General features: G+C 39.3%; 1 protein-coding gene across 2 annotated transcripts in view; it reads right to left on the bottom strand.

Moving 5' to 3' along the window:
* Positions 1-23,977, bottom strand: part of WNT7B (wingless-type MMTV integration site family, member 7B) — a 96,889-nt gene that overhangs the window by 16,130 nt on the left and 56,782 nt on the right. The window lies entirely within an intron of this gene.

The raw sequence follows: 23,977 nt of genomic DNA on the forward strand, positions 1-23,977 counted from the left end.
ATAGCAGAAAATTTGGGATTTGACCCAACTTTGAAGCTAGATTTTTCTTTTTCCGCTGACTCTCCTGGTCACCTAGTTATTTGACACTATCTGCATCTCAGAAGAAAAATTCTTGTTTGACTATGTAATGTTTTCTGTCATGTAGACAAGAATAATTCTCTTGAGATTTTATTTTGGTGGAAAAGACACTTTTTTTGTGCGACCCTTGAATTCATCCATTTCCCTCTTAGAAATGCCTGCTTTGGCATCAAAGGCAGCAGTTCTGATTTCATTCCCAAAACACAGAATGGATGTTTTCATGAATAACATGAATGTTACTCTGTCTGATCTGGTAACTGTCTGATCTGATAACTCCAGTAGGAGATCACCATCGGTACTAATGGAAATGAAGCTTTTTGTCTTTGGTGAAGGTGCTGAAGGTCACTTCTTGCAATCTGCCAGCCCATGAGAGAAGTCTTGCTTGTGGTCAGCTGGTCTGAGTTACTGCCATTTGCTTGAGTTCATTTACATTCTAACTGAGGGCTGTGTTTTAAAAGTGCTCTAATACTCGGTAATGTAGGCAGTTGCTGCTCAGACAGACAGATACTGGAACATTGCTTCCTAGAATGAGTGATTTCTGGCAGATAGGGTGAGAGGAGCCTATTTATCCGTTGTTGGAGTTGTGGAGCAGCCTATATTTTACCCCTAATTTAGATGTCATTCCGCCTAAGTTTTAGACTGCTAACTGAGCACTAAACTTAGTACAGTCTGATGTGAAAATTATTACAAGATCCATAATTGTTGTATTTACTACATTCTAGCATGTGCATATTCAGCTGCATATTTTCAGCATGTAACCACAATCAGCCGAGAACCATATATTTTTTGATAATTCAGCTGTGAGTATTTTCAGCATGTAACCACAATCAGCTGAGAACCATATAAGCTACATATATTTTTTGATAATTCAGCTGTGAGTGCAAGGTTACAAATTTAGCTGTTTCACAGTTATTAGCAAAGCATTTATTTTTCTGAGTAACTAGATGAGAATACTACTAGTCCACACAACATTCTGAAATTTCTATTGTCAGCAGAATAAGAGTGCCGCTGAATGTCAACCATTAAAACTGTAATTTAACTTGAAATATTAAACTGTAGAATATACACTGTTCAGCTGGTAATTTGCTAAATATTAGATCAACAATGATAGAGAAAAATAATACATGCTGCTGTCAAAAAAAAAAATTCCTCATGTACTTACACCATCTGTAGACACCAGCTTGATTATACAACACAATACAATATAGGTCAGTGGTAAGAAAAAATGAACCATGGCAGAAGTTTGATTTTTTTTTGCCAAACCTATCCTTTTCAACAAGTCTTCTTTTGCGAGTGAAAGCTGAGAACACATTGAGTCATTTTTTATGGGCAAGAGACAATAGTTACATCTGGATGAGTAAACTAAAACTCAGACAACAGCACCCCAAGTAGGGCTGGATGAAGACTTTTACAGACAAGTTTAGTTCCTTTGTAATGCTGTATTTTATTTCACACTCTCATTAACAATTCTGAAAGAAAATAATACAGGCTCTTCTCTTTGGGTTCTATCCAAGGGTAGCACAAGTCAGTGAAAGTTTTCTCACTGTCTGGAACAGATCCTTTCTCTATTTGCACTTCCAGTGTAACTAATTTGGGGCTTCTTGGTTTATAATCCAAAGGCAGAGATTGCTTTAATTTCTCTGTCCTTCTAATTTACTGTAGCTGGTGCTGCATGTCAAAAATACAGACCACTGAAATCAGTTTGTACAAGCTGAAGAAACACCACAGCTGGCAGGAAACTCAGAAGGGTCTCTAGTCTGTCCCTCAACCCTAACATAGACTAATAATGCAGGTGTCATTCACAACAGCTTTTTATTTATCCTGTACTTAAGGATCTTCAGCAATGCAGATTCCACAGTCTATTCCAGTGCCTCAGGACCCCTATTGGTACACGTTTTACTAATATTAACTTGAAACTGTCTTCCTGAACGCAAACCCACTGCTTCTTTCTCTACAGAGGCTAAGAATCGATTGCTCCCTTATTCTAGCAGCAGCCTTTAAAAATTTAAAGATTTCCACCCCTTTCTAGATGTGTCCCATCATCAGTCCTTGCAGAGCAGTTTCAGGAGCTGTGATCGTTCCCCCTCTTCTCCCCGGACTCTCCCAACAGGCTGGCATTTGCCTTGCAGCATGGTGCTGGAAATGCGATAGGGAGCTCCAGCTGAGGCCTTGACTGTTTGGGGCTAGAGCAGAAGGAGAACTTCATATGTCTCTCATGCTACACTCCTATTTACTCATGCCAGCATGGTGTTTTCACAGCAGCAGGACGTTTTTGACTCTTACTCTGTTTGCAGTCGTCTTCTGTGCAGCTGCTGTCACACCAGATGTCTCCCATCTTTTATTTGTGCAGCTGATTATTCCCACATATAGATCCCCATGTATTCGTCTTTCTGATTTCTCTCCTCTTTCTTTTTTTTTTTTTCCTTTTTTCTTCTTTTCCAGACCATTTCTCCATGACAATTTTCAATTTTGACCCAAACTTCATCAAATGTCCTTACACTCCCTCCCAGCCTGACATCATTTGTAAATTCAATATGCACAGCTTATTCCCTTGGTCAAGTCAAGAGTGTAACACTGACTGGTACCAGATCCAGCACGGATCACAAAGGAAACCCAGTTAGTATATCCTTCCATTTTTACAACTACCCTCCAAGCAGGATTTCCTGATAGTATATACCCATTTGGTTAGCTTTTCCTTAGTTTTCCTACGAGAACGTCATATAAAGCAGTGTCAGAAGCTTCACTTAAGTCCCAGATATATGGTATAAACAGCTGCTTCTCTGCTTTTGAGGCCCTGGGTGGCAAAAGAAGGAAATTAGATTGGTTTAACATGATTTGTTCTTGACAGATCCTTGTTGACTGTTACTTATCTCCTTGTTCTCAGTTATGAGCTTACAAATGGGTTTTTGTTCCCATATTTTTTCATTTACTGAAGCTAAGCTGATTGGTCCTATAATTCCTTTCTTTTTTTCTTTTAGACAAAGGAAATACATTTGTCTTTTCAATTCTTCTTAATTAGAGTTCTCCACAACTTTTCAGCACTAATGGCTCTCAGGACTAATGGCTCTAAAATGGCTTCATTAAATGTTCCAAGATGAGGGACAGCAAGCTGGAAAGCATTCAACTTGGACAAATACTTCCCTTTATCTAATGCTGAGATGGTATTCCTCTGTTGATGGTATTAGTACTATAACCATCTGTTTCTCACCATTGACCTTTTTAGTGAAGGCTGCTGCAAGAACTACTTGGCCTTCTTGACATTATCCTTGGCTTACACTGTCCTCAGGGGTCCACTCCACTGAGTAGTGGACCAGCTTTTTTTCTTCATCTTCCACTCATTGAAAAAGTACCGACTGAATGATTACTGTGTAGCCCATTGTCAAAAAAGCAGATATAGTCATCTGTGGTCATGAAGTTCCTTTTGTGGCACCTGTGCTCAGAAGTGCTCCTGAATGATGAACCTGGTACAGATCAAATATCTGTTACTTTCTGGTCAAATCTGATGGAGTCTTCTGGTGGTCACATTGGGTAATGTTCTCCTTACAATATGTATTCGTCTCCCATTTCCTCCCTAAAGTCTTTTTTTTCCTACTGCACTCTAATTAAAAAAGCCTTGTTTAATTTTGCTTCATCCAGGTAGAGCTAGAGCAGGAGTTGCACATGATTTCAGCAGCTTCTTCCTAGACTGCTCATGATGTCTATTTCCAATTACACATAGTTGGGACAGCGAACATTGCAGATTTCAAAGCCGAGAATGTGTAGTGCTATGACATAATGGTTTATTTACAAATTCTTCTCTTATTCAGCATTATTCGTCTCTAGACTCCCACTAAGTTTTCATGGTTGGAGGTGCCAGAATTTTAGCCATCAGTCTAGAATCACTCTGTCATCTGGATTGTTTTCTGTTGCTCATGTGGGTTTGTCAAATTTTCTTTTAGAATGGGCTGTACATGAGCCAGATTTATTTCACACTTGCCTTTTCGCAGCTCCTTGCTGTCACTATTTATATACTTTTGTAAGCATCTCTATTAAAAAGAGCTATTTACTATGCCTCTGCTTTTCACATTTTTTCAAGCATTTTTCCAATTTCATGGTTATTTTCTAAAGACTTGGTGGTAATTTCCACAATGGTTTCTGTAATAAGGCTCCCAACAATTTACAGGGTTTTTTTACTTAATTTACCCCCTAAACACATTGATTTGACTACTGGCAACCATTAACAATAGTCAGCATTTCTCTTCCAAAGTGAGCTTAATTCTGTTTTGGTTTTGACTGTCTTTTGGCAGCACATCCCTTGGGGAGATTTCTGGGGCAGTTCCTGTCAGGTTAGTAAGTTAGCTGTGATCTTTGGGATTTTTAGAAATGCCCACAGAAATATGACATTTTTGGTCTCTCCCCTGTAAAACTGTATTTGTTATAACAAATATTTCTTACTAACTCAACCCTAACAAACAATCTGTATCTCATTCTTACAGAAAATGGGGAAATAAAGTTTTGATCCCAAAGCACCGCTACTTGGTTTTGTCAAGGTTTAAACAGAACGTGGTGCTAAGCACTCATTTAAAGAATGCACAAGAGCATGGCTTGAGAAATACACAGTGCACAAAGCGCGAGGGGGCAGTTCCCAGATACACTGCACCATTGAGAAAAGCCTGTGCAGTGTCACAGCCGGCTGTGTTTTCACAATGCTACTGCTAATACTGTCAAAGTAGTATGTGGGAAGCAATAGCTGGAGCAGAAAGATAGTCTCCTGCCTGTGTTCTCTTCTGGACCCACTGACGTCCCATTGTGGGGCCTTAATGATTCCCTGCTGAATGTTTGGTGCTTTTTCTTTTCAGTGATGACTAGGGTTTTTATATATCTTAATATGTGAAAGCTCAAATGGAGGCATCTTGCAGTGTACTGGGTTTTTTAAAAGTTCTTTGCAACCCATGTTGGAAAGCGTGGACTCCTGAAGGCATCTCAGAGAAACTGAGTCCTAAAGAATGCTAACTTCCTTAAATTAAATGGGGCTATAAGGAACCAGATGTTGTTATATGTTCTATTCTGTTCTGCTCTATTCTATTCTATTCTATTCTATTCTATTCTATTCTATTCTATTTTAATAATTCAACCACCTCAATCTATTAATGATAACAGTAATATATATAATATATAACAGTTGTTATATATTCTATTCTATTCTGTTCTATTCTATTCTATTCTATTCTATTCTATTCTATTTTAATCATTGAACCGCCTCAATCTATTAATGATAACAGTTCTTATGTGTAGGATTTGCCAATGCATTATGGTCTCTTTTTTTAAAAGCATTTCACAGGGAGAAATAAAAACAATATTTAAGAAAAAGGGAAAGGAAGCTACAGTATGTGGGCACATATTCGTCTTCTTTTTAGGTTTGCTCTTGATAGTGCTCTTGCACTACACTATGGCCTGTTAAAGGTTTCTGAGATACCTGTGTGGTGCTCAGCAAGGGAAATGTTGTCCTCTCCAATATGAGAAATGGGAAATATGCTTACCACATCATAAAAAGAAAACAAAACAAAACAAAAAAGGCAGCAGAACACAAATCTCCACTCTGAACCTATCAGGGAAATGGAGGACAATACTAACACAGTTTTAAAGTAAATTTGTTTTCATGTCAACTTCATGCTCAATTTAGTAGGATACAACAGCAGGGTAGGTTGCTACCAAACCACTGAAAAAGTCACTAAGATTTTCGTGTATGTGGATTGTATAGGCTTGAGCCTTTAGTGAGTGAATTGGGTCAGAATGAATATTCTCTTTGGTTGTTAATAGAGGATCCTTCCAATCTAAACTGTTCTGCAATTATGTTTGAATTTGCTCTGAACCCAATTTCACAAATACTCTGTCATGCCTACTATCATGCTCATGAATATTAAGAAGTCATCACCTTGCAGAATCAGAGCTTCTCAGTGGACTCTCTGCTGGGTCAGTATTTTAATTAACATGTTTCAACCATTTCAGTGGCCTGACATAAATATACTGTGTTGAAGAACATCTCTTTAAAAATAAATCTACACTGCCATTTGCATGAAGTCATCTTTTCCTGTATTATCTTATGTCACTTCTAACCTAGATAACAAATCCCTGAGGGCAGTGGTCATGTCTGTATTCTTTTGTAAATCACTGTGCACACCTGTGCTTTTGCTGTAGAAACATGTTAAATAATAACACCTTTTAAAGGGTTCACTGAATTATGGGTAGTTGTAAGCACTAAGCTCCTATACCTGGGCATGCCAGAGTGTCTGAGGGTGGGTGTCTGTGGGGGCGAATGTCTGTGTACGTTGCAGATGACATTTCAGCTCTTCCTTCAGAATTTCTTGAGGCGGTTAGTTAAATCATGATTGTTACTTCAATGTATTGTGCAGAGCCTGTTAATGGGCCAGTACTACTTTGCCATAATTATTGAATTACAGATATACTACGTCATACACAACTGTAATGGGTGCTACACACAAATCGTTGTGTCTATGCACAAAGGTAGTACTTGCAAGAGGTAGTCCTTGCCTTAAGAAGCTGCATCTTTCAGGTGGAGAGGGCAACAGAACAGAGATGCTATTACCTCTCTTTCACAGGGGCACAAGGAGGTTAAGGCATTTACCCATAAGGCAGAAGGACTTGTAAGAGAACAAGCTGTCCTCTTGTTGGATTCTCTTTGCGGGGAGGCCACAGAGGAATTTAGCTGTAGACTTCTCAGCTAACAACTGAAACACAAGTTCAACTGTGTTTTCAGGGAGGATGTCCATGTAGCTGCTTGGTGGGACAGGAGAGCTCCAACAAAGAAGCAGCAGCTCCTGGGACTGGGACTTCTCTGCTCTGCTCTTCCACATACTGTTCTAGCATAGTATTGAACTGGACATCTACTGCCAGAGTCAAAGTGATTTGGACACAGCAATGCTCAGCATCATCAGAGAAGTACACGGCACTTAGAATCCACTCCTAACATTCTGCACTCACACTTTCTCACATGTCATGCCTGCATAGCATTAGATCCACATCCTTCCTTTACTTTTAATTTGAAAAAATAACTAATTTAAGTGTCTTGCCAGAAGTTTTGCTGAGGTTGCATTTGCTTCTGTTTCAGAGACATGCTAAATGTTTTCATGTCCCCATTTGGAGCTGATGACGTTTCTTGTCTACTAATAAAACGTGTGACATTAAACGGAATCTTAAAAGCTGGCTGCTTCTATTTGTCAGCATAGACTTTTTCTTGTACTCACTTCTTATGTTAGCCAACACAATTGTTTGATATACATATGTGTTAATCTAGAAACTCCCTCTTGGAAAGACATACAAAGCAAGAGCAGTAGCAAGCAAGCCCAGCCCAAGACATTTTGCAAGTACTGTTTTCAGATTAGATGCCAAAGTTTATGGTATACAAAATTAATTAAATCGATAGGGCAAGAGCTAGACACCTAGAGCTAAATCTGCAAAGGGATGTTGGTTCTAAAGCCTGTCTTTCAGATGTTCGGCCACCTAGTATTTTCCATCTGGCCAGGATAGGAATTCAGCCTTACCAAGCACTGAGAGAGTTAGACACCAAAAAAGCAAGACTTCCAGAAGTTATCAAGCTGCATGGGGAAGCCTCAAAACTGGGAGGAGAAAATGCAAAGAAAGGGAGAGAGTCTAAACTTATCCCATCAGAGAGTTAAGCCACATTTCCCTGCACAGTGAGCCTTTCCAACTGTGCTGGCAGCCGTCATCTAAGTGTAATTGCTGAGGGTATACGGTGGTTTTAGTAAAGGAGATCCCACCCTTAAAATATTCTACTATCAGTCCATTATCCTGTTTTACATTCTGACTGGGGAGAAAAGATTTAATTACAGTAAAAGCTAGAAGATTACTTTGTTCATTTCACTGATTAGGATACAGATATTCTACTGAACACAATGTAACTTCTTCTAGTGTATTCTAGTTTTTTCAGAGTATCGTGTGATTTGGTTCTATCAAGTACAGAATTAGGATGATTTTATATGCAATAAAGTACTAATTCTGTCTAGTCATGCCATTTGTAAAATAAAGTTTATGAAGAGCAGCAGTATCATTAATTAAACTGAATTGCATACACTAGGCATCTTACTTTGTCTAGACAGGATCTAATAAAGCAATATTTAAAGTGTGTGTTAGATTTCCAATCTAAATCCAGAGAAATATAGTAAAATGGCATAATGATCTGTCGCATTGTATTTTTCACTGCAACAGCAATACAAGAGGAGTATTAAGACAAATAACTATGAAATAATGACATCTAGAAATACCTCGATCTATGCACCCTTTTGTGGTAAGAGCAATGAATATGGAGGAAGTGCTGCCCAACCTCAGAAACGGTGACAGCCAGGCTGGGGGCTCTGAAAAGCATTTCAGACTGGTGGTTATGGAGAAACAGCTCCTGTGTGCCTGGGATAGCACTTTCCAAGCACCAAAATCATGCTTTCATCTTGTCCTGTCATCTTGACTCTGCTCTTCAGGGTGGCCTCAAGATATTCTTCAAAACAGTATGGACATTGACAAAGGACTATTGCCTATGCTTGACCAAAAAAAAAGGAAATTTGTATCAAATAGTGTACTAGAATGTTGCCTTTTTCTGTAAAATTCTGCACAGTAGCGTAGCAGAGAGGTTCTTGTTGCATTTGCTGGGAATTGCTGTTGGATTGTTTCCTGGAGGGTAATTCTGTACATTGTTCATTAAGACTGTCCTACAAATCTATTGCTCACATAAATTCCTGGCGTGGTTTCTGGTGCCTGCCAGGACACCTTAGAGGACCGACTCAATGTGTCATATTTCACAAGCAAATCTGTAAAGTAAGCACTATTGCTGGTGACTCACTGCTCATCCTTTAGGTGTGAGGGCTTTAATATATTTCTCTGGTGCAATCTTGGCACGGTAGGGTTTGACAGGTGAGATGCCGTGAGTCTTGATGTGGCTGTTTAGGATGTTACCACTCCCTTGATATCTCCCATGGTTGCAGAAGGACCGTGCATCATTGGCTTTAACTTACAGTCCAGCCCAAACCAGCCCTTCCTTGGCAGCTGCAGCAGAGGGGCTGGGTTTGCAGATCATCAGTATGAGCTCGCGTTCTGCTCTGCTAATTCTGCTGCAGAGATCACATCTTCCAGACGGAGGGCGAACAGCTGGGCACTAACCCCAAAAGTCACTGGCGTCCCCTGTCAGAGCTCAGATTTTGCGGAAAGCAAATGAGAAAGTTCTGGTGAAAGGGCTGGGTTAAAAGTTGGTTTCGAATGTGCCTAAATATTTTCGAAAAGCACTTGCACTGCTTATGTGGCTGCATTCACATTTCTGATACATTTCACTTGCCTTACAATCTTTCTGGGAGGAGAGCTAGGTTCAGGTAATGATGTCTGCCCTTCTTGGTGTTTAAAGGGTCTTTGCCTGCTAGTCAAGTTTGTAACCCCAGTGAACAAGACACAGCACAAATCACACATATGAAAGAGATTTAAAAGAGTAAAGAGCTCAGAGGGTTTGGGATAAATACACAAAGTTTAGATTCTGGTCCAAACCTCTCTGGTTTGCAAAATGAGTCTGGAAGCATCACAAGAGCAAAGTCGTTTTTTTCAGCTCTGGAGTTTCTGGTCCTGATAGGAGTTGAAAAGTGACAAGATTCACATAAACAAGGAAGAATTGTATGAATCTTCTCAGGACTCATGAAAGATACTGAATCAGTGTTTAATCTGAACCTGTCCAGCTAACCCTACCAGTCAGGTTGTCTTATCTAGTAGACTAGTGGTTGTTATTTATTTGTGTTTTGCTGAGCTTGTGTTTTGGCAGGTACTGAGCAAGCTTACCCTACGATGCTGATCCACACCTGCAAGAGTTTGATGAAAGGGTGGATGCCAGCCCTGTAAGTTAGCTGCCCTTTCAGCTGAAAAAACTAAGTGTTATGAGGATAAATAGATCAAATTTCTAGCCCACAAAGAGCTTCCATTGTTTTTAAGTGCAATACCCTAGAGCTGAAGGATGAGTTTTAAACAAAGATGAGAAGCTAAATCTGTAGATTTTTAAGGTACTCCAGCTTCAGACCAGAATCCAGGCTTTGTGACCAGGAAAGGAGGGGCAATCCCTTTCTGCAGGATAAATACAAGAGTATTTAAATAGATAGATTGGTATTAACACTGGTCTTTGAAATGCTGCTTATGTAAAATTACATTTAAAAAACACTAGCAAGTGTCTCTACTGCAAATCCACCATTAAAATGAGATATGGGTCTCATTAAATAATCCCGTCAGCCCCCTGCTCTGTAGCAGCCCATTTCCAGATCTGAACTTTGAAGCTGACCCCTGTCTTTGCGATGGGCCAAACCAAAAGCCAGATCTGAACACCACTGAACTCTGGGAAAGTTCAAATCTATCGTTTGTGGTTCAGGTTGAGCTCTAATTAAAACAGACCAGTTAGAAAGGCAAATGTCTTAAAACCAAAACAAAACAACTGTTTCACGTGGAAAGTCTTGGATTAGGCTATATGGTACCAAGTAGTGTTTTTGTCTATCACATGATGTCATGTTCCTCTGGCTAACACAAACTGACAACATGCACATGCTGCTATATGAGATATTCCATGCGGACACTTCGAATTTAACTTTGAGCGGGACACAGTATTCATGGAAACACTTCATCCTGTGCAAAAACCCATCAGCAATCTTACTGCCACTCAGATTTGAGGGTAGTCTGCCACCTTTCAAACTTTCTGTGCCCATCCCTAGCAGCACAGTAGTCCAGGGTTTTTTAAAAATCAGCCTTCTTTGAGCGAAGCTTATGCCTCATTATGTCAGCAGTATGTGGAATATTGCCACTAATCCCTGAAAACAAACAAGAAAGTGGTGCTGCAGAAACTCCAGTTGTGTAAGAGGGCAGGGAAATCCCAGCTAACTCTCCTACTAAGAGCTTCTGTTTATACTGTAGTTAATACTACAGTGTCTGCAATAAAGCAGCATGGTTGATCGATGGACAAGGGAAAAGCAAACAAAAGGGAAGAGAACGTGGTTTCAGCATTACCAAACTGCCAAAGTAAAAGAAAATGGGACAAGGAGAAAAAGAAAGGGAAGGAGGGAAAAAGTGTTCAAGCCCCAACGCTGGTGTCAGGATGTCACTGTGCACCAGTAGCTAGAAAAAGAGGGCTTTGGACGGGACAATTTACTCGAAGAATCACAGCACACATACAGCAAGCATGCTGTAAGTAACCCGCAATTACTCTCCCCATGGGCTTTATTCTGTCTTTTATGTTACATGTAAGTACTGAACATCTAAGTACCAAACATTTATTTTCTCTTTGCAAAATTTGAGTTTAGGCTCTTTGTAGACAACTACCTAAAGTTTCCAAACTTCCCTCTTATGCAAACTCATCTAATGATCTTACCAGGCCTTTCTATTGAGATTTTTCAGTATGGTCTTTTTTCAGGCCTGGACTTGCTTTCTAGAAGAACAAATCCCTCCTTTGCTTCCTGTTTGGATAAGAAGACCTTAGTGGCAACCATTTTTGTTTGAGGATCCCATAGTACTTCACAAATGTTTAAGTGGAGGTTAAGCCTTTCAATTTCCCTCTGAAATTAGTCATCTTTAGTCTCCAGACAGCGAGGTATGAAGTGACTTGCCCAAGGTCACAAGAAAAGTATATGGCACAGCTGGGAACAGAATCCAAGTCCATTATCTCCTGGTCCATGCTTTAACCATAAAATGATAGTTCTCACATTGAACTAGGAGCCACAGGGTATGTTAAAAATGATAGGAAGGGAATAGTATTGAGCTTTTTGAGGTGACCTCTTCCTCTCAGCTTGGACAAAGAGAATGAAAAATACTTTTATCCACTCAGAATGAGTACTTCTCAGGTTAAAGAATATGCAAACGTTTTCACTCTTTGCTCAGAGGAATTTTTTAGTTCAGACGTTTCTTTACTGGTCCAGTTGTAATTAGAAGAACAACCTTTCTAATTAATCATTCTCTAGCAATATATTAAATCCTATTTACAGCATCTTTTAAAACATACCAAAACAATAGAAAGCAGTAAAAGACACATCTATGCAAAGGAATGACTCACAATATCTTCTCCTGCATCAATTTTGTAATGTTCATGAAAGCGGCTTGCCAGAAACCTACGTATTACTCTAGAATATTCTTTAAAGCAAGAAGTGGAGTGGAATGGGAAGAGAGACCTACTTATGCCCTACACATGATAATGTACGGATTTACAGCAAATCTAGTTGAAAAACTCACATGGTCTTGTGACGTTGTGAGAAATATGGCAGAAAAATATATGGTTATCGACTTGTGCTGATCTTTCTCTGAGTATGGAGTACCACAAGTGCTTAGGAATGAGAAGCAGTTAGAGAATAAAAACCACTTCACTGTTTAGAAAAGTTCACCACCTTTGCTCTGCAGTTAATAAAATACCCGGTGTGTTTTCTCCTGGGATATTGGCATTGGCCGTTTTCCAAAACACTGACTTAGACATCAAAACTATCCTTTAGAAAGGCAATGACCTCAACCTTCTCCCAGCTCCCTACCATTAATAGCCAGAACTAGCCCAACTTAACGAAACAGCAAAGCACAGATGCTCCATGCTGACCACTTCTGATTTTGGAGCCAACTCATTGCCATTTGCCGTTACCAATTTTTCCTGCTCCTGGCGCATCTCTTTTTCTTTCCTTCTCCCTTTACATGCATTCATAGATCTGCTATACTCTTTCACACTTCTTCATGTTCCTAGCCAGGCAGTTGAAAGGCTTCCATCACAGAGATTGAAAACATACTCCATATTAAATGTAACAGAATAATATGGCCAGCAGGTCCATGTTTCAAACACATTCAATTCAATCACAGCTGAGAATAAACAGCAGGGGAAGCAACTTGATGGGTTGCTGGAGGCTGTGGCTACTCTTTCTTGTGGAACATGTCTCTGTCACTTGCTAAATAGGTGCACCATCTGGTGGCAATTTTGGACTCCCACTTGTTCTTAAATTTCCAAATCGCAGTGGCGGAGTTACGCCTGTGGTTGCAGCATCTTTTTCGGCCAGTATCTGTCTGAAAGTCATCAGCTAAGACAACTTTTCTTATCTGCTCTGTGGGGCAAGCAGGTATATTAGAGGACCACATGCTCCCCCTAAGAAATGTACATGGAGAGGAGGAAAAATTTCACAGACAAATCAAAATTAACAGGCTTGATACCTAATTAGGGAGTCTACACTCCCAGGATAGTCAACAGGGACCTCCAGACAGTCATGCACTTAAATTAAGATCCAAATCACCCTCTGGAAGTGCTCATCTCTTCCTTGACCATACGAGGAATACAGGCTGACTAGGTTCCTATCTTAGACATCTCATGCAAATGGCTGGAGCTATGTAGTATGAAACTGGGCCAAAGGAAAGAACTGAGGAAGGGCTCCCCATTTTTCTGCCTTTGTTGTCTGAAGCCCTGTAGTTCAGCAACAGAGATAGAGACCACTGCTACCTCTTGTGCCATTCCCCTCAGGAATTGCAAGGTTGCATTGACCACGTCAGATGGGACATTGCATGGACACCTCTTCTGAACAGGATGAGTGGAGGCTGAATCGGACAAAAAACAAATTTCCATGTTGTCCTGAAGAAATGAGTGAACAGGTATAAATAAATCATGATCCATGAGTAAACTTTGTTGATTTTAGCAAGTTGAATAGAGCTTTCCAGGCTACAGCAATTCAGTCCACGTCTGTTGAGCTTCTATCTAGAGATAGCAGTGTGTTCTCGTGGTGCACCAGTGAGCTTTCTGGGGTGAGAGCAATCTATTTAAAGACTCCTCAGCCATTCAAGCCCAGTTTTGACACTAACGCTGTTAAAGTCTTAGGAATCATCTTTCTTTCACAGTCCCAGAAATCGGAGGTTGAACCTCTGCATTGGAGAATGCGTAATAAATTGCAACACATTACACCTGCAGATAAACGTTGTCTGCTAGATCCACTTAAATCCTAAAGCCAAATCTGATCAAAATTGGATAGGTGCGACACCTGTTACTAGCTGAAGGAAGCATTGTCAGCTCAATCTCGCATGCTGGCTTTCACTATGACTTCTCTCGTCTGCAAACTACTTGGGTGTGTGTTTAAAGTGAAATACTTTCAAACCCTCTTTAATTTGACTTAAAACTGAGGGATTAAAGTTAAGCACATATTGGGTAAACAGAGTACAGCTAAAGTTGTGGGCCAATTTGAATCTTGAGAGAATATGTACCTTAGCACTACCATGCTAGATTAATTTTTTCAAGCCTCCAAATACAGATAATATAGTCCTCTTTCTTACTTGCTTGCTTTCATTTTAATTTGACTCTTGTATCAGTAACAGTAATGTTACACTTCACAGTTATGTATGCACAATACATTAGTAAGAAATAAACTATAGTCACAAGTAATTTAATCCAATGCTAAAAAGTCAAGCATGATACTCAAGAAGGAAACCTTGTCAACTGGAAAGTAAGATATCTGTTAGACATAATATTTTGGAATATGCCAGCTGCTTCATTAGAAAAAGAAATTGCTTGTGACTAGAGGCAGGACAGCAAACTGCATGGATCGGAGATATAAGCCTGAATGCTAAAACATTTGTTTGCAAACCAGAATGTACACATCAAAAAATGCTGTGTTTTTTGTAATGTTTGTAAATAACTCTCTGTGCATTTCAGGCTTTCCAATTTAGAAACAGATGGTTTACCAAACACAACGTATCCCAAAGAACAGAGGAGAAAAGGGAGGGATGCTGCTACACATGTAACTCTGAAGTCTAATGTTATGTTTAGCCTGTCCTGCCTGATGTAGAGGTTGAACTAGACGACCAAACCTATCATCTGTAATTCTAGGGAAGAGATTTTGACAACATAGTTAACCGCAGTAGAATGCTCAAGGAATCTCCAAAGTCATTAGAACCCCAAGCTATTACAGGATTGCGTACCAGCAGGTTAGCTGCTGTCCCACAGTACCTGTCATCTTACGTAAGGAACTTCCCTTGCCGTGGCAAGATTTGGCAGTACCTGCCTGTTTGCAAAGTTGCTCTGTACTTAAAAAATCAAATGTTGTATAGTTGATTTCCATTTAACTAATTAGGTTTTAGTTGAGTCCCTGCTATGAAATTCAGCTCCAATTTAAACTTCTGCTTGTACCTAAAAGCCTTTTAGTGGCTGTAAAATCCTAGCTCTGGTGAAAGCAGTGCCAAAATTTCTACTGACAGTAATAGGACCAGAATTTGGCCCCTGTCATTTTGGATTAGGACCAGCACCATGTTATTTAACTTTAAATGTTATTTGTCTTCCTGTTTTAAGCGTGGATTACATTGTAAGTCATTGACCAACAGGAGTGGGACACTGGAAGTAACTAATTGAGTCAGCATGCTACGGATCATTTGTAGCCAGCAATTTTATTCCAAAGTGACAGGAAAAAAAATTACATTAAACGAACATTAACATACTAAGTGAGGCACTTGGAAGTAAGGACCTGCTAAATTTAATGTTGCTTTGCAAAGTTAGCCCTGTTGTGTTCAAATTATGGTACAGTATTCAATTAAATAATAGCCTAGAATTGGCATATTATCTTTTCCACAGGACCTCTGACTCCCTCATCCCAAGGCAGACAAGCAACGTAACATGGAAAATTACATCTTGTGTAGCTCAATACAGAGTTAAAAGCAAGAGAAAAGGAGAATTTTTGTTCCGGCCAATGCTGAGCAGGAGATGATCAGAGTTAAAGGTCATTACAGACGCTGCCTGTAAAGCTGCATTATACATATTGGTACCCTTTTCCACTACAGCTAATTACATATTTATTGGGACGATCGCATAATGCCAAAAAACAGGCGCCCCTTTCCAAAAAAAATTTTCTATACTCCATTTAAATGGAGCTATTTCATTTAATAAAAAACAGACCCATTTAGTTTTGAACAATTGAAACAAAGTATTAAACTGCATCCCCGTGTCAGTCTGTTGTTTTTTGAGAGCATAATGGCCTTTTTTTAACCTGAGGTGTAAAGTCATGGGAAGGTAGTGTGTCATGCTACATGATGTGTCCAATCAAGCTGTGTGATGTGTTATGGAACCATACAGCTTAGAATACCTACAGAAGCAGGCAAGAGTCTGCTCATGAGATACAGAGACTTGAGTCTCCACAGTTATAGTTCCCTGCACCAATTTACATCAATGCACTTAACTAATTTAAAATTAAGTGCACCAACAAACCAAAATGGAGTTGTTCAGGGTCAGGTGTATCAGTGTATTTTAGTTTGAAAATGTCTACAGAAAAAACATCTGTCCAAGAAAATCTTCATTTTTATATGTAAAAAATTGAATGAAACAGAAGTTTAAAAAGTTAGCACTTCCCTCAGGGTGGAAATTCCAGATTTCATTCAGGGCAACATCTACCATTTCTGGTCCAGCTGCAAGACACACAGAGTTCATGAAGTAATTGTATTAACATATTAATGCTATGTTTAGAATAAGAATGCCTGCCTTTTGAAGCAAGTGTACTGCCAAAGAGGTAAATATTTAAATGGCAACAATACTTTTTGGATTTAAGAAAACTATACTTTTCTTCAAACTCGTGACCCTTGACAGATGAAAAAAAAAAAAACCAAACCACAATTGAGCTACGCTTGAACTAGACAGTAGTACCTTACAAGAAGAGTAGGGAGTAGAGAATACAATTGGGGGTTCCAAAAAAATTGTCTATTTGTGGTTTGAAATGATTATATATGCTAGACATTTCTTTCATAGAGAGACAAAGAAAGAAATAGAGATGATAAAATTAATGTAGCAAAGCAGTCTAACAAAATTTGTTACAGTCAACTCATAATTTACAAATGGTACCGTCCATTCATGTTTATCTTTTCATCTATGATTTGCAGTACAATTTGAAAACATTAATTAAGCCTCACCAGATCATTATGAGGCTCTTGCAGCTAAAGAAATTTTTAAAGCACAGAGAAATTATCACACAGAAAATTTTGACTTGATTCACTAAGCTGGAAATCCTCCATGCTCTCAAAATGGGATGTTTCTTTAATACGGCAGTACTTCCTTAGAATAGAAAGATACTTTTATTTTTCTAAAAACCTTCAAGTGAGAGAAAACTACTAAAGTGAAGAAGAGCCTGAACCTATCACTCTCGCAATAGTCTTTCTCCTCGGTTAAAATAATATAAATTCTTAGCACAGTAGTTGTTTCATAACTTTTTTACCAATCCTTCCCAACCTCAGCTGCTGCCAGCTGGGAGGTTTATTTTCTTATTCTGGTTTGGGTTACTGTCTTGCTTTGCTACTTGTGATAGTAAAAAGCTTATCCACCCTTCTACAGCCAGAAAGTATGAACCGTTTGAATCAATTCTTTAATTTCCTCCAAAGATGATAAGGCAAACTAGAATAGCACTCTCACTTACTTTACTTTGTAACTAGATTATCACAACGTTTTTTCCCACTGTTTAACTTTCCATCAAAATGAATTGCACTGGAAAAACTGTCCTTGTAAGGCAGCTTGCATACCTGATAGTACTTACCTTACTGTCTACAGGGCAACTAAAAGAAGCGAGAGGGTCTTTAGGTGGAATAGCACAGCTTTGTTCCAGCATGGCCTTTCTGCCTTTGTAAGGCAATTTGCGGGATAGTCACTGACATAATCTTTCTGCAATAATATATATTTAAGAAGCTAGAACAAATATACTGGATATCCTTAAGGTTAAGGATATTTTTGTTTCTCCTTCCAGCAACAACATGTCAGTTGTGAAAAGAAATGCGCTGTTAGAGACATTTTAAGAGAAGGCTTTGCAATAAGTATTTGCAGTTTGATAAATCTTTTCTGCAAAATGAGCACACTGAGGATGTCCTCAGATATGGGTTATTTTTTTCTCTTTACCAGCTGCCTCTGCCTGCCTGTCAGTTAGCCGGATGGTACGGGTGGTGGTTCACTATGCGTCTTGTTGTGTTGTTTTGTGGGTTTTTTTTAATTCAGCCTAATAACGAGAAAATTCTCTCTCTAAAAAAACAAGAATTATACATCTTGTTATACACCACTGTGCTTCTATTAAAAACTGTCCTTGCATAAGCCACAGGTCATTAAATTTGCCATGGTATTTACAGCATCTACTAGTTTTACTAAATCACACTTGCAAATGCAACGGCTCCACATGACATTTTGTGAAATGGACATCACAGTCACTTCTGCTCCTCCATGTGAGTAATAAAGACCCAGTCTGTATCACTCCTGTGTGTTCTTCTGTAAGTCACACACAGTCCTAGTACAGATTTCAGCTGACTGAATGCATCCTGTGCACCTCTCTCCTGGCATCCCGGGCAGCCTGCCGTACCAGGAGTTGAAAGCTGATGACAACCCATGAGAAGCCACCTCTCACACTGGGATGCTTTTTTACCATATCCTAGCACCAACACAGACATCCAGTTCAAATTACTGAAACAAGTTTCTTTCTAATCGGTTGTTTGAACACTCAAAGGATGTTCTTGTCTGGGACCATGCCATATGACAACAACAAAATCCAGAAATTTTTCGACATCAGGTCCAAAAGCCACTGTGCAATTGAGGTTCACAATAACTGACAAATGCCTAAACCAATCATAGCACCTACTGCTATGACAAAGATAATTACTGCCTTTCCGTCGGTGAAGTGTCTACTCTGCTCTGTATCATATTTAAAATAATCAAATTTCAACTCATTTTCCCCCTCCAAATTGTTTCCAGCTGTACGATTCCTTTCTTTCCCCCATATTGTTTTTATTGGATATAACGCAAGTCCGTAAAGATAGATTTTCCCATAATAAATACACAGATGTTAGAATAATAAACATACAGTCAACCTGATATGTGAATATTACTAAGCATTAATAAATATATAACTAACAACATAAATTGATTAAAAATTGGAAAATGAGAACATAAAGTAACAGAGAAAGAAATGGCAGGAGAAAAGAAAGGCAAAAAGTGAGATAGAAATGTACTTACTTTAGGCGAACTATCTGGATTCATTTATGGTTCCCTTTATTGATTTGCTGATAGCATTAAAGCACAAGTATGGTTGCAAAGCATTCCTAAGAATGCCGCCTGTCTTCATGTATTGGAAGTTTTCTGCTTGTACTGAAAGTCAGGCTTTCCAAGTTGGCCAACTCATACCGTACTAGACACTACTGTGCTAGATTAATGTATCTTCTTGGATGCAAATTTCCATTTTTGGAGAATAATGAGCCTCTCTACTCCTCCCATTTTTGGTAGCAAGCGTTTATGAACATTTGGCATCTCGGTTAAACCACCATCATAGCCCAGAATAAAAATTACTGGATTCATATGTGAGTCTGAATTCAAATTTAATTAAGCCTATATATGGCCTGAACCAAGAATAATTTACTGACTGACACCCCCTCAGCATGTATGATAAGATGCCAACCATTTCTCCATGACGCCATCACTTACAGATCTTTTGTGCCCGATTCCCACGTTCTTTCAGGCCTGCAGCTAAAACACTGGGATCCAATGTGGACTTAGTTACCTGTTTCCAGTGTGAATAGAGAAAGAATAACTTTTTTCATAAGTATCTTTCCTTCAGAAGATGGTCTCCTCCCTTTCTTAATCTTCTGTTTGAAATTATGCTGTCTTCTTAAGCAGTTTATGTGTGCATGTATACGAGTGCGTGCTTGTATATAACAGTGACGTTCAACTTTATTTTCTGACTGTTTCTCAAAATAAATTGTAAAGTCTTCTTCACTGGTGTGTTAATAAAATTCATGCATAGATTTGATTAGTCTTTAGAACTGTAGTTTCTCTCCCATTCCTCCCATTTTCTGCCTGGAGAGTGGACCAAAAGTACAGTGAATGAGGGGCAACAGGAAACTTCTTAAGATGTTGTTCTCCTAAACCTCCTGCGGTAAAGAGGACTTTAACCTCACTTCAGATGCTTTCTTTCAACATGCCAGAAATCTACAGATCAATACAAAAGGTCAGAGATTTTTTAAAAAAACTTCAGAACTCCCTTGGGTCTTGCCTATTTGTTGATTCTTCCCTGTCAGGTGTCCAGTTCAATGATTTCCCAAATTATTGTATCAATGACCCAGCCAAATGAATACTACTAAATCATGATCATTTTTGACATCATGATTCTGACAAAGGAGACATCTACAAATTACTTTTGATATCTTCACAGCTATATTTTTCAAAATGCCTCATTTTTGCCCTGAATTTAGCACTGTTTATAAGTGCAGGGTGGTCTGTTTATAAGCACTTCAATCTGGAGAATTCCGGCAGGAATGGTCAATGCACAAATAATTACCCAGAATAATCCACTTTCAAAGAATGACAGTAGGTTTTGCTTCCATTATTGACTGTGACTCCATACTTCACAGGCTGTACTGCTTACATTTTGCTCGGAGTTACTTGCTTTCAACTGTTTCTAATGATCTGCAACTTTTAGAGTTACCAACATGATAGATTGCTCCAACCATCATTCAGGGGAATAGAGACCAATCCTTAGTGATGGAGCTCTTTTGCGTCAATAACCTGATAGGCTATACTCTTCCAGATCAGGGTCCTCGCCTTCAAAAAATTAGAAGGACAATTATCTTTCATCGATGGTTATCCATAGTAACAATTGATATATCATTAACCAATTAATTTGTGAATCTATTTGTTACACAGGTAATCTTTAAGGAGCTAATTTGTTAACAAAAAAGGCTTACAGCAAGAGGAATGAGTGGAGAGTGCAAAAGATGACTTTATGTGAGAAGCTAGCATGAAAACTAGGGATGGGTGCAGCAAGGTGAAAAATACAAGTATGTACAGGGACAGAAGGAGTAAAATGAGTGTAGCAGTGACTTTTCTTTGGGGTTGGCATGACTATGGAAAAGTTCCCAGCTATAAATACACCAAAAAAAAGCTATACATAATGCTTGGCTAATTCATTCCATGCTACATCCTTTGTTCTCTCCATTGCTTCTTATCTCTGGCTGCTATAAATCTTTCACACCAACATGAATGCCCCATGCCTAAAGTAATTTCTACAATTTTTATTCTGTCCTCTGAGCTATTTCAATTGTTTTCAATACAGACTTCCATGTATTATATAGGTAGTACAGTCCTCAATCAATGAAATACCTCTTTGAAAAAATAGCTCAGCACAGATCCAGCTTAGCTAACTTACTGGCAATTCCCCTGGCAGAGTAGATCTCCAAAAGTCACCAGGGTGGACATTTGCTCCTGTGTCATGCCTTCTGGCTGCTGCTTGCTTGCAGCTGGAAGACATGCATAGTTGGAGCATAATGGCACCCAGGAGGTAGTGTTGGCCACAGATGCACAGCTGTTGAAGAAATCTCATGTTGGTTGAGTCTGGGGGTTTGCTTTAAATGGGGAGGAGGGGAGTGTTGCATCAGGATACAAGTTAGAATAACCATAAATCTCCACTTGTCAGTGCTAGCAGTAGAGCCTTGGCCCAGCAGCTAAAGAGTAGGCCCTCTCTTTCCATACAGGTAGAGAGCAATTAATATCATGCTATCATAGCTTACTCACCCTCTCCACCCTATGACCTGAATAAATTGCCATGATTGTTTATCTCCCTAAGCGGTTCTGGGAAGAAGCTAGATGAGTTTTCCTCTGAGGTGAAGTGAAAAACATGTCTGCTTTTTTTAGTCTTAATTCTTCCTTCAGTTTGTTCAGGCAGAACCAAATGTCTGGTTTAGCATTTCTGTATGTGTCAGACAGGGATGTGTTTTGTTACTAATGTGAATATTTATGCTTACAAATGTTTTGTACCTTTAAGTGGTTTTCTTTTTCAGGTTTTGTCCTCTTTTGACTTTTTTCCCCCCTCACTAGTGTAATAACACCACTTCCTAAACCCTGGTCTTTTCCTAGATACTGACCACATCATCTCTGGGTGCTACTCCACTAATAAAACAAATAAAGACGTGGATTATGGGATCCTTTATAGACCTGCATGGAACTCATCTGGCTGAGCTGGAAAGGAGTCATGTAAACCTTCTCTATCCGTTAAAGTTTGTGTGGTTTCACACCCAACAAATGTCAAAGCAGAACTCAGCTGCAACTGCCAAGTTTCGTCTGTGTTTGGGTTAAGCCATAAAAGAACCCACCAAATTCCACATCAGTCATTTCAGAGTTGCAAGAAACCACCCAGGTTCGGTGAAGAGGTCAAGAATCTGGTGAACATTTTGGCAAAAAAGGCCTGAACAGTGGCTCAAGAAAACCCTGGATTTTTTAAACTTTGTATAGTCTGACCAACCTGACAGCTGGTCTATCCTGATAGCAAACAATTTTTGTTCCCTGTAGCTCTTATTTTGTATAGAAACATTCAGAATGAAAGCACAGGCATGACTTGTAGTCCTCTTTAGGCATTTGGACTGTGCTTACTCACAGGTTTCTGAGAATGAAAGCAGTTTCTCTGGTGAAGAGGACTATTACTCATGAGTACAAGGACAAAGCTGACGAGGTGCCACAAGATTCTCAACTTGAGGAGACGAGCAGAAGTAGTGAAAGCCTTTTCACCAGGAAGCTTAGTGATGACACTGACAGGTACCTTCCAGAGTGTCCCTCTTCAAGGACATAAGTGATCTCTCAGAAGAGGACTTACTTGTCTAAGGGTCAGAGCATGCCTGCAGGCTTTGGCAGATCAAGACAACATAGCATGAAGAAATACAGTGGTGGCATGCTTGGCAGCTGTATACGTTCTGGCAGCAACATCATTTTGGACATCAACTTAAGACAAACAAGCACAAGACCAACCAAGGAGGACCAGACCCGTGACTCTAATAGTTGAGACAAGTGACTAGATGTTTTGCTGATTCATTTAAAGTTGAAGGTAAAAAGCCAAATGTTAGGTTATTTCCTGCATATGGTGTCTCAAGAATGTTTAATGCCTTCCACTTACACTCTTTTTAAGAAACAAAAGTTAGGTGAGAAGTATTATCTAAACAGAATTAGAAATATCTTAGGACAAATGTGGGAAGAGACACTGATGAGCAAATTCCTCAACACCAGCTTTTCAACATGAAAACCAAACTCTACCAAACTTTTTTCTGAAGTTCAAAGAGTTCAGACTTTTCTTTTGCCATTGATTTGGTTTACTGGGTGTTTTTATTTTTAGTTTTAGCCCTCTCCACTTCTGTGATTTGGTGTGGAATCATGTTCACAGAATATGACAGATTCTCTGTGGGTGCATATTCATTCCCCTAATGCCAATGGGTATCTTCAATTACAACATTTTACAGCTGGGCCACCTGTGCCCTTAAAAATCCCAGACCTAAGCCAGACTCTCAGACTTGCATGTTCTTTGAAAAAATACTCAGTTCCATCATTGACTTAAGCGTATCTCAGGTTTTGGCATTCATTTCCAAATGGTGTTGGAAAAAAAACCAAATCCTTGATCTCCAGTAACAAGTAAAGCACCATGTAAGTTGTTTCCTCTTTGCAGAGAAGAGATGAAATGTTATGCCTTTTTTCACATAGTTTTAATAAGATCCTTGTCTGACCACATTCAGTTGTGTTGGAGGTACAAGACTCACCCGAACCGTTGAATTCAAGAAAGAGGTGTCATCCAAAGAAGAATCAGACACAAGAAGAACAGGCTACAACCCCACTGGGAAGCTGGACAGTGTCACTCTGAGTGCCCTTGTGAGAGCCACACACTACAAAATGTTATCCCAACACTTAGCAGCAGATAGTATGGAGGATGGTAAGTGGGCAGCCCTTGGTGGAGAAAGAAAAGGTCAAGAATAGGCTGAGGATACTCAGCTGGGTGATGGGGAAAATAATGATCTCAGTGCTGGAAAAAATTTGCATAATCTCCCCTGTGAAATAATATCAGACATAGGATAAATGGAAAGTGATCAATTTAACTTTTGCCAGCTAACC

Source organism: Charadrius vociferus, unplaced genomic scaffold, assembly GCF_000708025.1.
Source record: "Charadrius vociferus isolate BGI_N301 unplaced genomic scaffold, ASM70802v2 scaffold90, whole genome shotgun sequence".
NCBI lineage: Eukaryota > Metazoa > Chordata > Aves > Charadriiformes > Charadriidae > Charadrius > Charadrius vociferus.